We start from the raw sequence: 5,684 nt of genomic DNA, 5'->3' as shown, positions 1-5,684 counted from the left end.
CATTGTGTGAATGTTTTTCCTTTTCATTCTGGCTCATTTAGCCTTGGCTTAAGCTTTCAAGGATCCAGTATCCTTGCATGGTTGCTTTAGGCAGGGGCTTCAGCAAGAGGAAGAAGTTTTGACCAAGCCAACCTGTCTGGAACTGTCCCTGCTTAGGTGGCGAAGAGCAGCGGCTTGCCAGTGTGGTTGGTAACTATTCTCAGTCTTCAGTGGAAGCCTGCCATGCAGACTCTCAATAAGATTCCAAGCTAATGCATAGAGTGTTGTCCTGAAAGAGCAAAAACAATTGAGTTTTTATCTTTGGGTAGGTATGATGTCTGATGTCACCAGCCTATCTTTTTTCTTTTTTCTTCTTTTTGGTTTTTGGGCCACACATGGTGGTGCTCTGGAGTTACTCCTGGCTCTGCACTCAGGAATCACTCTTGCATTTTTTGGGATTTTGTGTGGTAACGGGCATCAAACCCAGGTCAGCCACCTGCAAGGCAAGGACTCTACCCACTGTACTATCGCTCTGGCTTCAAGCCTGTCTTAATTGAGGGGCTGCTGCTGCTGAACAGGTGTCGCCAGATGAGGTGTATTTGTGGTTGAGCGTTTTAAGCTAATGTGATGTGTCCTCTTGAGGAAGGCAGGATTTCTGGTGCTGGGCTTCTCTGATGTGTTCTCTCTGGCAGTCAATAGTTCCAGTTCCAGTGGCACTTCCTGCCTAACTGCGGCTGCAGAGACCCTTGGACTTTGGTTTCGAAACTATATCTCTGTAAATGGGTGAGAGGGATAGAAACCTACACCTAGTGATGTCACAAACCTAACAGGAAGCTGAGGGATTGGGGGTGTAAGGAAGGAAGCTTTATTCCCGTGAAGATATTTCTAGATGACTGGATAGAAATTACAGTCAAGGGGCTGGAGAGATAGTACAGAGGTTAAGGCAGTTTCCTTGCACATAGCCGACCTGGGTTCAGTGGTCCAATGCCTCGTACCCCATATGGTCCTCTGAGCACCATTGAGATTGATCCCTGAGTGCAGAGTTAAGTAAGCCCTGAGTACAAGGACTGCCAGGTGTGGGTAGCCCCCCACCTCCAAAAAAAGGAACTTCGGTTAAATGAAAAATAACACTTTTAAAAATAATTTATTTATTTTATGCTTTTTGGGTCACACCTGGCGATACACAGGGGTTCTTCCTGGTTATGCACTCAGGAATTACCCCTGGTGGTGCTCAAGGGACCATATGGGATGCTGGGAATCGAACCCGGGTCGGCCGCGTGCAAGGCAAACACCCTACCCACTGTGCTATTGCTCCAGCCCCTGAAAAATAACATTTTTATTATTTCTTTTTTGCAGTGCCAGGGATTGAATCCAAGGCCTCATACATGCAGAGTTAAGTGCCCTGTTTCAGAGCTACATCTCCAGTCCCCCCAAAAATGTGCTTTAGAAATGAAAATTGTGTGCACCCTGCATGGGAATATTAATGGTTTAGGATTAGCCCTCCCCCTTCTCATGTCCTTTGAAATCTTTGTTTAATGTCACTGATTCTGATGTTCATATGTGTCTCCTGAAGCTCTTCTCGGCACTGCCCAGTCCTGAGACAAGTTCTGAAACCTTGACCTTTGTCAGGAAGCCCCCTGTGATGCATTTGCATTCCAATCAAATGCCAGCCATCCCCTTGGCTCAGGATCACTCTTCCAGTCTATACTTAGGGATAATTTGCCCTTTCAAACAGCTTCCATTTAACAATGGAATGTTTTGGTTCCTTGATGTTAGTGATGGTGGATTCTTAAACTCCTTTGGGTGTTCAATAGATGTTAAGTCAAATAGGGAAACCCCTGCAGGCTATTTGTGAAGGGAGGAGAGCAGATGGTAACTCCCTCCAGGCTAGCACTTCCTTTTTATGATGCACTTTGAAATGCCACCTGTTCCTGATATATCTCTCCCTGCTGGGGGTAAGGGTTGTGGAGAGATAGGGGCCCTCCCCAGCAATGTCTGTCACAGATAGCCCTAACTGGGAACTGGACAGTGATTATTACAACTAGCCAGTGATAATAGCTTTACACAGGCCTAGAGACAGCTCTAACTAGGTCAAAGGCAAGGGGCAGAGGGAAGGTTGTTGCAACAGTAATCTGTTAAAAGCTACAGTAGCACCATTTTAGCTCTCCTGCTGGATGACCTTTACCCACAGGTCTTTACCCACATTTTGAGACTGGAACCCACTAAGCCCTTTCTAACCTTGATACGGATAAATTTAAATTTTATTCCCCCTCCCCACTGCCCCCCCCACACCACAATCACTGTCACTGTTAATCACTGTCCTCCCGTTGTTCATTGATTTGCTCGACCGGGCCCAGTAACGTCTCCATGGGAGACTTTGTTGTTACTGTGTTTGGCATATCAGATACATCACGGGGAGCTTGCCAGGCTCTGCCATGCGGAGGAGATACTCTCCGTAGCTTGCCAGGCTGTCCGAGAGGGGCGGAGGAATCGAACTCAGGTCGGCCATGTTGGCTGCATGCAAGGCAAACGTCCTATCCAGCCCACAATGTAACTTTTAATGCATAAGGAGCTTTCACTGTGTTGTTTTCATCCACGGCCGGTAGCAGTCAGGGACTACTGGTGGTGCTTGGGGGACCATTTGACACCAGGAATTGAGCTTGGGTTTTCTGCATGTAAAACATATACTTCAATCCTTTGAACTCTCTCTGGGCCCATGGATAGAATTTTGATCCCCACTTCCAGATGTGGGAAGCCAAGACTTAGGGTAAAATGATCTGCCAAGATCATTGGCAAGTAGGGACAAGACTGGTGTCCACAGGTCTGAAGAAAAGTTTATGACAGTACTGGAGGCTGTTGGGGCTGGTTGACCCAAGCTCCAAGGGGCCTGTCTCTACTAGGGGGCTAAAGCTTGAGCAACCAGCCTGAGTCAGGCGAAGAGAGGCAGAGTCCCAGCAGGCCCTGGGCATACTCTAAGATTTCCTTTTCTTTCTCTGCTCGGGTCAGCATACAGGCCTGTAGCTCTCCAGAAAGGCTCTCCCTTGTGTTCCAGGATCTGTCCTTGCCTTAAGCTGTCTCAGAAGCAGTCCCTGGATCCACTGCAGAGACTGACCTTTTCTTGGGACAAACTGAGAGAGGTGGTAGCTTTTACAGAAACACATGGTCAGGGAATTGATTGCTCCCCAGAGCATGGCTATTTGTTAAAAAATTTGTTAAGAAAGACCAAACTTCCTGGAATAGAGACAGGGACCTCATGAGGGAGGCATTATGGAGGTAATGAACAGTTTAGGTGACAGGAAATACAACCTCTGCCCCAATCAATTTAGCAAATTAGAGGCTCGTGAATAAGCCTAAGACAAAATTATTTATTTTAATTTAAAAATAAAAATAAATAAATAAAATAAAAAGAATTTATTTAAGGCAAAATAAAATAATAATGAATAAGCCTAAGACAAACTAGGAACTGAAGGTGTAGATACTAAATTAGCTGAAGGTGGTAGAGAACTGGCCGGGGTGGGAGGCAGAATGGTACTGGCATGCAAAGATGGTCATATGACCAGTAGGTCCCAGGAGAAAGTTTGGGGCACTGGAGACTGTCTTAGAAAAGCAGTTCATTGGACAGAAAAGGAAGGCGTGTTCTGCTGGAGCTGAGTACCCCAAGGAGGCAAAAGGCATCAGAGGAGAGAACTTACGTGGTCAGTGCCAAGAATAGTTCTCCAGAGGCATCTAGAAGAGTTTGGCTGTCCCTCTCCTTTTTTGTTTGTTTTTGGGTCACACCCAACATTGCTCAAGGAACCAAATGGGGTGCTGGGGATCAAATCCACTTACAAGGCAAGTGCCATACCCACTGTACTATCTCTGTCATTCCCTCCTTCTTAGAAGAGAAACTTTTCTTACTTGTGATTGTTTTAGGGCCACATCTCGCTAAGCTGAGGGATCACTCCTGATTGTCTTGGGGACCATATGGGGTGCAGTGATTGAACCCGTGTCAGCTGCTTTCAAGGCACTCTACCCACTGTTTTATTTCTCTGGCTCCTTTTAAGTAACAAACCCTTCAACAGTGAAAACCACTGTGTCCTTGGAAATAGCAGTTGATACTCTCCATTTCTAGTTTTACACCTATAGTTTTCAGGTTATTCTTGTGTCCCACCTGTTACTCTGCATTCATGCTTGAAAATATCTGAGAATTGGCCCCCAGATGTTCATGTTTGCTTGTGGCTTGTTGGTGTGATAGTCTACAGGATGTTGACTGAGCTGGGTATGAATAGGAGTGGGTTGGCATGGGCACTATAAGGTCTTTGGGACATCCTCTTCTCTGCTGGACTCTACTATTCTTCCTTTTCTAGGGTCTCTTAAGTTGTTTTTCACCCATCACTTGCTCTTGGCAGTTGTTTTCCAGTTAGGCTGTCAGTAGCTTTGGTTAACAGTTGTAGGATTACATTGGTTTGTCCTTTCTGCCTTCCCACAGGGAGGTTAGGTTTATTGTGCTCCCATTCCTCTGTGTTTACTAGTAACTTCTTTATTTATGCTCTGTTGACTTGTAAATATTGTTTTTCTCTTCTCCTTAAGTCCTTTGCATAGTTAATTCAGAGCAGTGTCCTTTTTGTATGGGCACAAGAAGACAGTTAATGCTATGCTTTTGTAACTTGGGAGTTAATTGATTCTGAATGATATTTACCTCCTGGACATGTTCTCTCAACTTAAGCCTCAGTTGCCCTTACTTCCTAGAACCCCAAAAGCAGAGTCCCAACGAGGGACTGGATGGACCCAGGGCAAGCTGTGAGCTATGTGCTACCCTGGCGTTGAAATGGGCCTGGCCAAAGTGCCATGATGCTTAACTCTTAGTTAAGAGCATGGTCGTGGGCAAATGCTATCATGATCCAAAAAGCAATAACTAGATTTGAACCCTGCTAGGGTTAGGAATGATTAATCCAGCCTGAGCACTGTAGTCTGAGTCTGTGGCGAGATGTTCCCAGGAGAACCACCCTACAAACTCAATGTATCTCTTACTGTGTCCATACAAAATAATATTAAGAAATAGAATTAAGATGTTAATTAAGTTATTGTACTAAGGAAAGGAGAAAAACACCTTAAGTGTTATTTTGCCCTTGAGCAAAGGAAAGACTTTCTTATGTTGATTTTGCTGCCAGAAGGGGGGTGTCTACCCGAAATGCTGGGAGTTGGAGAGAAAGAGAGAGAGGGAGAGGGAGAGGGGGGAGAGAGAGAAAGAGAAAGAGGAGGAGAGAGAGAGAGAGAGAGAGAGAGAGAGAGAGAGAGAGAGAGAGAGAGAATTAAGGGGAAGAATGAGGTGCAGGTGCGTTGAGAGAGACCAGGCTGCGAGATGGAGTGTGGAGAGATGAGCAGGAGAAACAGGAGGCGACAGGAATAAGGTTAGGGGAACTTAGTGAGACTGAAACAGGTGTGTGGGGAGAATGGAATAAATGGCAACTGATCACCAACCAACCAGCTTGGCCTCGTTTCCTTCTTCCTCTGCCCATGGCCTGGGCTGCCCCGGGAGGGGGAGCGGCCCGAATCCACTGAACATGGGCAGGGAGAGGGAGAGCCACTAGGGCTTCCCCTAGCCGCCCAGAGATTAAATCACCAGTGTCTCTTGTGGTGCAGGTAGACAGGTTTAGCTAAGGATAGAGAGCATGGGGGCTCAGGTCCTTGATACTTCTTTTTCTAGGGTTCTCTTCTTTAGTTAG

Source organism: Sorex fumeus, unplaced genomic scaffold (genome assembly GCF_029834395.1).
Source record: "Sorex fumeus unplaced genomic scaffold, SorFum_2.1 ptg000072l, whole genome shotgun sequence".
NCBI classification, from domain to species: domain Eukaryota; kingdom Metazoa; phylum Chordata; class Mammalia; order Eulipotyphla; family Soricidae; genus Sorex; species Sorex fumeus.
Note: the sequence above shows the minus strand (reverse complement) of the source record.